Source organism: Pelecanus crispus, chromosome 5 (genome assembly GCF_030463565.1).
Source record: "Pelecanus crispus isolate bPelCri1 chromosome 5, bPelCri1.pri, whole genome shotgun sequence".
Classification (NCBI taxonomy): domain Eukaryota; kingdom Metazoa; phylum Chordata; class Aves; order Pelecaniformes; family Pelecanidae; genus Pelecanus; species Pelecanus crispus.
Window position 1 is genome coordinate 9,462,838 of NC_134647.1, and position 12,379 is coordinate 9,475,216.

Here is a 12,379-nt window from a genome sequence, read left to right on the forward strand (position 1 = left end):
GATGAATAAAAAAAACTGGTGAAGAAGAAGGTGTTACAGAGGCTTGAAGGTGAACTGATCATCACCTCCCTCTCTCTTTTCTGTCCCATTTCTCTTAAAACACTTAGCATTCTTGGGGCTGCATGGTCCTTTCTTAACATTAGTCAAACATTTTTTTTCTTATTCACCTTCAAGGGGTAACAGATTTTCTGTGATAAACATGTGCCCACTTAACACGCTTGCATAGCTTCGCATTGTGGAAATCATCTTTGCGGTAAAATTCTGCAGTAAAAAATCTCTAAAAATCAAACCAAATACAATTCTGGGCTGAAACCTGCTATTCTTCCTTAAGTAAAAATGTAACTTCATTGAGTGGGTGTTCTACTGCTGCAAAATCAGCAGCATTTGGTCTTTTGTATTCAAAGTAAGTGTCATGTGATAGGTATGTGAAGTTTTGCAGTATTTTTGGATTTTGTTGGGTAAAACTTAGAAATTATGAAAATGTGTTTCCAGGAAGCTAGACTTTGAAAGGCCATCTGTAAGAAAGCCAAAGGAAAATGCACTAAAGGGAATAGATTCTGATGTTCAATTTTTTTTTTATTTATGAATTTATAACTCTCTGTTTATACATACACACAAATATGTGTATATACATATAGATAGATGTTTTCTGTTCTTGTTCCATCGATGTTAAAAAACCAGGAATTATGAAAATATGTTCTTCTGGTTCCAAAAGACTGTGATTATTTGCTTCTTGCTAAACAACACTTTTGTGAGAACCTGCCCTCTTACATCAAATATCTAGAGTATGGAAAAAGGTGATGCAAAAATCAAAAGATGGCCTAAAATCTAAGTGTTGGAAAGACCATCTTTGGCTGTAAAGTCACTAACTAGTAAATGAGATTTGGGACTGACAAGCTGATCCTTGGACAAAGACATGAGAGGAAGAGGGGTGGTGATGTGAATTTGCATAGTCAAGGTACAGCATTAGGAAGGACAAGAAGAAAAACTGAGGTTCATTTTTACAAGCACCTTAGGCACGTGCATACTACCCTGGGGGATGAGGAATGAGGCAGAACCAAGAAAGGAGCTGTATAACTACTTTGAGGTCCAGAAAGTAGTAGGCAATAAAGCCACTTAAAGTCCCTGGTTAGATGTGAAAGGAATGAAGGATAAGGGTGTCAGTGGTCGGGGCGAAGGTACGCACATCAGGTGGGTGGGACCTCAGCAACAAACAGCATCATCTGACGGGAGGACTGGGATTGATGAGGCACTTTACGGGAGGGAACAGACTGCTCAGCGACACAGACTGAGGTTCCAGATGTAAGCTGGAGGCATCTTTGGACAGAGAAGCAGAGAAAGAGGGGAGAAGGACTCGTCTAGCTTTGAAATGACCAGCACAGGGGACTTACTAAGAGTAGGATGGTGAAAGGCACTTTTGCGATCATGAAGTGATAGTGGTAGTGTTCTTGGGAAGGCAAAGAGGGAGAAAATAATAAAAAGGATGAATTCAAGACAGCACACATTGGTTCCCTCCAATAATTGGTAAGATTTCCGCATGGGGAAACAAATGTACAGAGAAAAGATACTCAGGAGGCTTGGCTGTTCCTTGAGGAATTTAAGAGCAAAGTATCCTGCTGTGGAGAGGGGGTAGGATGTTAAACTGTGAGCTTTTTAGTGACCTGAAATTTTAAAAGGAATTGTTATAGAAACTGGAAAGCAGGTGACAAACGATGCTTACAAAAAGGATCTTTGAGCCACACTGAGTTATTGTCCAGCTGTTCTGCTATGTCAGGGAAATCATGAACATCATACTCTTGCACCTCTCCTTCCCCCTCCCAAAATAGCAAATACTGCAATACTTAAGGAGGAGTGTGGCATTTAAAATGTTTGAAGTAGTGTGTACACAGTGCTCTGGGAAGGTCTCACTGGTGCACTTAGTGCTGTCCTTACTAATATGAAGTGGACCTGTCCAAGGTAGTTCAGAGCTACTGAAAGTGAGACAAATGAGGACTGAGGTGCTGTGTCTGTGTCCTGTAGAAGAGAGAGGATCGATGGAAGATCTCAGCCCTGAAATACAGCTGAGAAAAATGTTGCAAAGAGAAAGAAACTGTTTCCAGGGATATGACAGGTAAAGGAAGAAGTGCTGGACTTAAATTGCAGCAAGGGGGACCTAGTCATTAGGAAGACGTTTGTACTTCTGGGCTAGCTAAGCACGAGGGCACTCTGATTCTATGAGGATGCTCAAAATACATCATGGTGTGCTAAAATATAGCCTAAATCAACACTTCTCAGACTGGCAACTGGCTAGTCTGTCACTCCCTTGGTGAAGGGGTCACGGGCAAGGATTTTCTTCTTTCTCCATGTCTCTTTTTCGTTTGAACCACAGTGACAAAGGTTGTAGGATTTCCACTGCTGAGGTTTAAAGCACAGATTAGACAGAGATTTGCCAGGATTTTTTTCTGCCTGCATGGGTTTAATATGTAGTTTCAATCCCAAGTGAAGAAAAACTTCAAACTTTCAAAATTTCCTACCAACGGGAAATTCTAGGAAAAAACCCAAACACCCAAATAAAGGAGGCTCCTTTCCAGCCTTAGTCCCACCTCTGCAGCAAGAATTTGGAAGCTGTGGGAGCCCAACTCCATTCAGCACTCGTGGGGCTTTCTAACTTGCAGAGCTGGAAGGCCATTTTCCTGAGTGTATGGCAGAAATGAAAAAGTCTTGGAAAGGCTGACAGGAGTTGGAGATAACATCCCTTTTCAGAGGAAATCTGCCTTGTGGCAGATCTGCCTCAGATCTAAAGATCCTGGCAAGGTCTGCCTGGAAATCAGCCCTGCTCCGGGAGTCAAGCTGAAGATTCGGCAAAAGTCCACTGGGCTAAAGATATTTAGAGAGAAATATTTCAACCTCCATGACCGTAGCTATCTTCTGATGAATGCTTCTGATTAAATCTGACCAGTTTATGTCATGAGCTGTTTCTCGCCTCTGATCTCAGACATGCATTATTTAACAGCATTGGGTTCCCTAGAAACCTGCTGGTGTTTTTGATGAGGAAAGGCTCCTACCCCGCGAAGTGCTACAACGCATGTGCTCCTCGGAGGTTTGCCATGCAAGCACGCTCTCAGTTGGCTCCTGTCCATTTTGAATTGTGCCAGAACCGCAGCCTATGGTGCAGTGAATAAAGGCCTGCTGTAAAGACAGAAGAGCTAATAATCCTAAACAGTCTGTCTCTAATGGTGGGGAGGGGGCGGGGCATGAAACAAATTGTGCTGTAAATAATTCAGTCAATAAGTCGAAGTAAGATATCCACCGTTTTGGCGCATTGAGGATGTACTTTGCACACGTGGCGGGTGGCAGTCAGTCCATGACAGCTCCTCTCTGCCGCTCCTTCCTCCTGACATGTTTCCCCTGCTCCAGCGTGGGCTCTCCGGTTACAGCTCCTTTGGGGAATGTTCACCCGCTCTGGCGGGGGGTCCTCCATGGGCGGCAGCCTGGGTGTCTGCTCCCCCGTGGTCCCTCCACGGGCTGCAGGGAGACCCCCGTCCCCTCCTCCTCCTCCTCCTCCCCAGACCTGGGCGCTCACGGGACTGTTTCTCACACTTTTTTCCTCACTCCTCACCGCCTCTGTGGTGTTTTGCCCTTTCTTAAGGGCCACCAGCGTTGCTGAGGGGCTCAGCTGTGCCCTGTGGTGGGACCATGGCGCAGCCGGCTGGAACCGGCTGGAACCGGCTGCGTCCGGCACGGGGCAGCCCCGGCCTCCCCTCTCAGAGGAGCCCCTGCAGCCGGCACCCGGACGTGCACACCCAGTGCAAGGCTTGACTGAAAACACTCAAACTTTTAGTCACAAGTGTGAAAAGAGAGGGTGACAGGCGAGCATGCGAGAGCCGGCAGCCTGGGTGTTGCCAGGAGCAGCCCCCCCGCAGGTCACCGCCTCCCCGTCCTCTGCTGTACATTGATTTTTTTTTGTTTGTTTGTTTTACTTCCTTTTTTTCCCACTTCTTTGATGATCCTCAGACATCCGCTTTCTTTGGGAAGTAAGATTAGGAAAAGAACGCTTCTTTCGCAGCCATTTCGGGGCTCTTCTTCCCCGGTTATCCCTGAAGGGCTGCGGCCCCCTAACACCTGATGGGGCTATGGCCGCCCCCTCGGGGCTGGCCCCAGCGGGGCCGTCGGCCATCTCCAGCAGCGCCCGGGCTTTCCGGGGTGGCACAGGCGAGGGCAGCGTGGGGAGGGCCGGCGGGTTTATGAGCCCCTCTCAGGCAGCTTTGTGCAGTCAGGCCTTGGGAGGTCGGCAGCAGGGCCTGAGCCAAGCCTGGAACAGCAGCGCTGCCTCAAAATGGAGAGATGAAAGGCGGTGTGTGTGCTTTGGGTGCCTCTCTCCCCCCGCAAAGCCTCTGAACAAATGTTGAACGGTGCCACACCTGAGATTTCTCTTGGCAGTGGTCTTGGCCTTCTGGTGTCAGTAAGGTTCTGGGCGTGAGAGAGATACCTGCAGCCACCTGCGTGGCGGAGAACCAAATTCCTGTCGCAGAGGGTGGTGCGGGTCGGCACCCTCTGCTGCGCGGGCACCGGGGAGAGCAGCGCACCAGAGGGGCCGTGGGCGCGGGGGCAGCTGGCCTCGGCACGGCCAGCACGCCCGGCTGCCGATAGCGATCTCTTTATTTCTGCCCCTTCCTTCAGGTGGATCTCTGCGTTACGGCAAAGGGAAAGGGTTTGCAAGTTGTGGAAGAGGCGATGACTTCAGGCTTGCTCAACTTGTTTCAAACTTGTATGCGTTGCAGTGTTTTTCACTGGTGCTAATGCCGTATTCCTAACAAAAAAAGGCCACAAAAATGATTAGAGAATATCTTTGTGAATCAAATATGCTTGTCCGTAATTACAAAAGATAAACAGTTAAAATGACTGTGGAGCGAATATAGCTGAAAGGTAGCAAGTACGACTTTTAAACTTCAAATTTGTATTAAAAAATTCTCTGTGGAAAAATTTGAACCTTAATTTATTTCATTAGCCATATGGAATCAAAACTTTCAGATATTTCCTGTTTTATCATGGGGAAGATGGTGCTGTTGAGTGCAAGGAGCCGGCATGATGTCACAGCTAGTCTAATTAAACTTGTCATTTCTTCTAATGTTGGATGTGGTCTAGCATCCAGACAGGGTAGTGTAACAATTTATCATCAGTGTGGGCATTTCCAGTAAAATAGCAAATCTAATAAACCATAATTACTTCTTGGCATTGGAACTGCTATACTGAAACTCATTATAGTCGTCATTGATTTCTGTCTTTAAAACTTGTAGTATTTTGTTTAAAAAATAAAAAGATTGGCAAAACAATTTACCTGAAAAATGTTAGATTTTGATTTTTTTTTTTTTTCTATGATAGTGTGGCAATTGTGGTACAAGAAGTTGTGCATCTGAGTGTCTGCAGTGTGGCCCCAGTTCTGCATATGCCAGGGCAGCAATTCATTTCATAAAGCTGAAAAAAACAGGATGCCATTCAAAAAGAAAATACTATAACTGGTAACAACTTTCTAGTTTATACTTTTCTATTTTGTTTAATTGGGTAATGTTATTCTTTCTTAAATGCTTCAGTTCTCTAAGTGTTCTTGTCATTGTTTACAACACAACTTCAGCTTTGATCGTCTGCTTTAGCTTCAGTTGTGACCTTACACAGCGGGGTGGTAAATAAGCAGTTTTAAACAAAAGCCAGTGTGAAGATGCATAATAACAAAATTAAATTTCAGAATGCGTGAATCTAAATACGCAAGCTATAAATTACAATTTCACTGGTTGAAGGGAAGCAGAGATTTTATGTTTAAGGTATCAGAATTTTTTTTATAGGTTGTGTGAATAAATAGATGTGTTTAAGCTCTGCTACCATTTGAATGCTATTATACTGAGGACGTTAATTCAGCAAACACTTACCTGTACCTGCCACTGAGTATTGCAGGATTTAAGCACATACTGGTAGCTAGCAGGTCTCTGGCACCTGCTCCGAGCCTTAACAGCCTGGGATTGCCTTTCTATTAGTATCACGGTGATTAAGTTACCCATACTAAAATTCCCTCTTGACCATATCTTAACACATAAATGTGTATTGTGTGCTAGCCAGGTGCGATGGCAAAAGTACTTTTTCCTGTAAGACTTTTCTTCCTTCAATGAAAATGCTGTATTCATCCAAAAGCAGTTCTGGAGAGAAAAACTTCTGACATTTCCTCTTTGTGCTTTCAGAGACTGCTGATAAATGTAGCTGTAAATGCTTCTATTTTGTGATTTTAATGAAAGTGATGGCCTAGGTATCTATACTCTCTGACAAGCTCTGTAGCTCCTTCTGGCTGGTGAAGCAGTTAACGTTTCCCTGATGGTGCAGCAGTCCTGGGAAGGCAGGATGCTAACGGGATTGCAATGGGAAAAGGGGTCTACCAGATCACTGCAGCAAAACACTTTTCCTTCTGAAATTGTTCCCCAAGTGCCGCAGCAGAGATTGAGAGGACCCTGCTTATCCAGCGGGGACATGGGCAGCAGCTCTTGTACTTTCCAGTTGTGTGTGGGTGTGTGTGCACATATGGGTCAGCTTCTCAGTCTGGTTGGGTGCAGCAGCGAGGAGCGCTGAGTCATCTGAATAGACTTTCTCTGAATGTCTTTAAAAATAGAAAGGGAGGGGGAGAAAAATATTGTTCCTAAGTGGTTGCTTGGAATTACTTCTGGTAGGGGCCAGATTGCAATTACAGATGTGCTGAACGCAGTATCAGCTCTCTTGACAAATTCAGTATTTGTGCTGCTGTCCACAGTATCTATTTCAGACAGCTCGAGCCATAAAGTGTTCTGCCTGTAAGATTGAGAGTGTGAGTAGAGCTTGCAGATGCTGACAGAGCCTCAAGTTTGTGTTCCTTGTGTACGTTCACACTGATTGCTGTAATGAGGGGATCAAGCGATTTTAAAATCAGGGCGCCATCAATTTGCACTTTTTTCTGCAAGTTCTATGCCCTTCTGTAGACTGAGTAAAAATTGAAGCTTAAAACTTCACCTCTCTTTGCATCTAGGCTGTTCAGTCTTTCTTCATATTCTGAAAGAGTAATATTGATCCGAGGACATTATTCTAATTTCAGTATTTTCTATCACATTTTCTAGGCATCCACTTGTTTGATTAGATCTTTTTGACCATTGCAGTAGCCTGGAGCAGAGATTTTTATTGAGCTACTCAGCAAGACGCTTCATGAATTTAGAGTTGTGCAACATGTACAGGTAGCTCTTGCAGAATATATCGGTTGCATTAGCCAACACTGATACTTATCTGCCCTACGTGAATAAAGAGGGTAGCTAAAAACTTGAAAACTAGCTTCCTAACAGTGAATGCTCTTAAGTGTATGATTTTCATGTATGTTAGAGATAAGGAAAGCTGATACTTCATAAAAGCCACTTAAGGAATTTTAACTGCAGGGTTAAACCCTGCAGCCACCACTTTTTTGATGTCTCCACTGCTTATTGCTTTATGAGAACCTTGTCTTGCAATTACAGTTGATTCTTCCGTGGCAGAAAAAAAATAGCTGCTTCATGAAACTTTGCATGTGATATTTTTTTTTTTTCCCTGAAAGCAGATTTTAAATGTTAGTATGCTTGGAGTAGGAATTCTTTCTGAAAGATCCCTCAACACTGAGCAGGTTTTTCAGGCCTCCAGGATACAATCCTCTAAGGCCAATTGTCCTAGCTATGAACTGATTTCGTATGAAGAGCTGTGCATTCAGACTTGGTTTGATCATTGTTTCATTTCCAAACATGAAGTAAATGAGAGTCAAGATGCTCTGACATGCAACAGCACCCTTTCTGCACTCCTTTCTGTGTTACTCTTGGAATGGTTTATGCAGGCTGCATGACCAGCAGAAGAGGATGAGACTGCATTTGGGGTCAGTCAATAGTCAATAACTCACCTGTTGTTAAGTGGGTTGTTGTTGGGCAATAAATAACAACTTAGACCAAATACAGCCTCAGCTGAATTGCAATTGGAAAAAGGGAATGATTGGAAGGGAAATATCCATCAGAGGTCAAATAGGCCTTTCATCAAAACATTTATTTTTGAATGCACTCAGGACCTCTAGGTGGGCTGGTGCCGCTTCAGATATGAAGGGAAAGATGTGAAATACAGAGAAGTGTTTTATGTTCTGGGACATGGAAAAGGATGCTGCGGGTTTCATAGGTGCAAAATGGATCTCAGGTTAGCTCAGTGCTGACTTGAAATACACTGTGCCTTGGGTAGGTGAGAGCCAGCTACCTGAGCCTGAGGATACAGATTCAAGCAATGGATGAGCAGGTGCAATGACTGCACACCACCAGGAAGGGGGAGTTTGGCTTCTGGTTGTGTGGTCTCCCCACCTGCCTTTTCCCTGTCCTGGTCCTCACTGCATCGTTTTTTGCAGAAAGGCAAAACCAGCACAGGGAAGCGGGTAGTGCTCTCTTACCTTAAATTAAACAGTTTGTTGAAGGGTGAAGCTCTGGAGCTGGCAAAGGGAGGAGGGGGGGATCTGCACAACTGTCATGAAGCACAAGGAGGTTAGAGAGGGTGGAGAGCAATGTTGCCCTGCCGTGTCAGGGTCATAAACTGCTAAATGAGCTCTACTGCCTGTGAAACCTTTGCGTAGCACCTAGTACGTGAGACTCAACAGGTCTGAATAACATGGAGGAGCAAGAAAAATGTTCTTGTTTCCTTATTAAGTAAGTCCAGTCAAACGTGGAAATTAAAACCTCTGAATTTAGCCGGAAAGGTAATGCCGAATACCAAGGAGGTCAGTTTCTATCTCTTCTGGAGGAGCTGGATTTGGTCTTGGTACGTAGCGGCAGCAGTCTGGAGCGAGGCAGTGGACTTCTTGCTTCTGGGATGGTTCCTGACAGTCTCAGGGTGCTGAAGGGGGACTCTTTCCCTCATGATAATTTTCAGTATTTGCTTAACAATGCTATTGTAACAGAGAGGAAATTTTCTGCTAAGTTTGTATGTAGGCTTCTTCTAATTATAAGAGATAACAGACATCCGTCCCATTAGACATGAGCTCTCTGTGAAAAGCAACTTTTGGAGTTGTATGCATTACTTCTTTTTATGACTGTGTTGATATTCTTCTCAGCCACCTGTACTTGACAAAGAAGTAAAAAGCAATTCTAATTTAAAAATAAGTGTCTGTGAAGCTTAAAACTACTGAAACGTTGTTTTTTCCCACCTTTTTTGTTAAGGACCATTTGCAAGTTTCATTGCACTGTTATCCTCAGGATTGCCGTGTTCACAGTCTGGATTGAGTTGAAATTTGTGATATGCTGGAGCTGAAATTTCTAAGTCTTTCTTCCTAAAGTGTCTTACCCAATGAGATGTACCTTTAAAGTATCATTTATATTAACATATAGAGCAGAAACACTTTAACTAAAGTCAGAGCATTGTTATTTGAGATAATTAGGTGTTTAAGATGTAATTAGAAATATGTGCTAAAGTTTAGCTATGTCAGTGACTAGGTATAATTATCTGTTCAGTATATGGGTAAGGACATGAACTATAACACGCAGACCTAAAATTTTGTCTAAAAACTGTCTTGCAAACAGCAGTAAGTTATGAGCATTTTGTTAATTCCTCATTTTCCCATAAAGCTACTTCACTTTCATCTTGTACTCTTTCTGCTTTTCTGTTGGCGCAATGAAATGTCTTTCAGTCAAGTTGCCCTCAGCTTGTACCAGTCAGTATTGAAATGAACCACATTACTGAATCGTGTCTACATGGATACCTTTTCGGCTCCTCTAGCCCTTGTGTGACATGTGTGTGAGATTAGCCTTGAGGAAATGCTGCCAGTTGACTGTACACAGATGCTTGTCCAAAGAAAGGTGTGCTGACTGCAGGCATGTGTACTGGGGACCTGCCTTTAGGAATTGGAGTGTAAGATAAGAAACATACAGTCCTCTTCTGTCATCAGAAAGCCTACAGTGAAGTTTAATGTGAGTAATTCAAAGTGTTTTACCTTGATACAATCTTTCACATGACCATAAACTTGTAAATATCTGCTAAATACCACTAGTGAAGACACAGAACAAAATATTCATAATAAATGAATAGCTTTCCTGGTCTGTCTGGGATGGAGTTAATTTTCTTCACAGGAAACCGTACGGTGCTGAGCTTTGCATTAGTGACCAAAATAGTGTTGATAACACACCGGTGTTTTTGCGATTGCTGAACAGTGCTTGCACAGCATCAAGACCTTCTGTTTCTCACAGTCCTCTTTGGTGCCCGGTGTGGAGTACAGGGAGTTTGAGGTAACGATGAATTGACTGGATTGTGCTCAGCTGAATCTGTACTTGTTAAACATGTTCAGCTAGGACCCAAAACCAGGAATGAGAGGGCAAGGAAGCCCAGCAGCCAGGAAGTCTCACTAGGGGCCAGGGGATTGGCAGAGGGACTGGCAGAGGGGCAGCAGTCCACAGCCTCTGCAGGTGGCTTCTGCTGAACCTGAGGGCAAGGTATCCCCTCAGGAAAGCTCTTGTGAACTACTGAGGCAAGTGGACCTCCACTGAGGGAGGTGTCCAGTGTCTGAGGGGACTAGCGGTGGTGAAGGTGTTCCAGAGTGACCTGGATGACATCAGTGCAGGTCCATGTGGCAGAGCTCTGTGACAGCACACAATGATGTCGTAGACCATGCTCTGGAATGGGGCAGGCTGGAAGCAGTAGCTGTGGGCAGACTGGCCTGCCAGCTCTGGCGAATCTCCCCAGTCTGCAGGACTGTGTCTGGCTGTGGGCAAACTGTCCCAACAGATCCAGTGACTCAAAGAGAATGGCAGTTATTTGAGGAAGGGATGAGGGATGCTGCAGTTAATTTGTGAGGGGGTGCTGCATCAGTTTTTGGGTGGGGGTGTGGGTGGGACACAGTTAGTCATGTCCAGCGACTCCGAGAATGTCTTCCTCCCCTCCCTGCAAGCTGCCATCTCATCTGTCAAGAGCAGCAGTTGCAGTTGGCCTTTCTCCGCTCAAGGGAAAGGGGACCATGGCTGCAGGCCCCTGTGGTTTCAGCACCGCTGTGGAAAGGACATGAGGAAGTGGATGGTGCACCTGCCTCAAACCTAGAAGCCTGCATGTGGGAATTGCGATGAAAAAGTCCGTTCAGGAAGATTAGTATTCTGGTTACCATTGAGCAGTTCCCCAGGTGCAGTAGGACTGATTTTGCTTCTGATTCTGCTGAAGGTACTTCTGGTTTGCAATTACAGGAGTTAGGTAATGAATGCTCCAACCAGGAACAGGGGGTTCTACCTCCAGCCAGGTGTAGGAAATGGGCAACTGGGTTTCAGCCCTGGAAGTGTTCAAAAAATGGGTAGATGTGGCACTTCGGGACATGGTTTAGTCTAGTCTACCCTTGATTGGCTTAGAGTAGACTTGGTAGTGTAGGTTAATGGTTGGACTGGATGATCTTAAAGGTCATTTCCAACCTAAACGATTCTATGATTCTATGATTCTACTGGATTGCATAGATTTGATGGCCTGGCACCTCAGACCTATGAGAATCTAAGATTCTGGTGGACATCAGTGCACAGTGTACCCTGATGCCATCAGGGTATGAGGGGACAGAACCCATCTGGATTTTGGGAGTGACAGGGAAATCCTAACAGTTTTCTGTGTTGGAGTCTGGGGTGAGCCAAACAGGGGACGAGTGGTAGAAGTATCCTATTGTGACCAGTCCAGAGGCCCTGTGCATCCCTGCAATGGACTGCCTAAGGAGAGGGTACTTCAAGGACCCAAAATAGTACCAATGGGCTTCTGGTGTAGTTTAATTTGCTCTGTATCAACAGCAGCTACCACGATGGTGCACTGGTGGCAATATGGCACCAACCCAGACTCCCTTGCTCCTTCTGTGCCCGGGGTCCTTGAGTGGACTGGCCAGAAGACAGATGTTTTGGAGCATTGCCAGAGCAGGCAACTCATGCTGAAGAGGCTACGCTGCATTACCAGAATTACCAGAAACTGAGAAGCAATATGCTGTTTACAGATGGGTCCTGTTGTATTGGCAGTGGAAAGCTGCTGTATGAAGTTGTACTTGACAAGTCACAGAAACCATTGAAGGAAAATGCAAATTGAGTCTGTGGAAGTGAAAGCTATCCAGCTGGCCCTGGAGATTGTGGAGAGAGAACATGGCCAGTACTCAATCTCTATACCGACTCCTGGATGGTGGAAAATGCCCTGTGGAGCAGGCTATAGCAGTGGAAGCAGACCCACTGGCAGTGGAGAGGTAACCCCATCTGGGCTGCTGCGTGTGGCTGGACACCGTCCTGGTAGAGAACCTTGTTGTGGAAGTACATCATATAGATGCTTGCATGCCCAAGAGCTGTGTCACCAATGAACACAGAAACCACAAGCAGGTAAACCAGGCTGCCAGAATTGAAGTGCT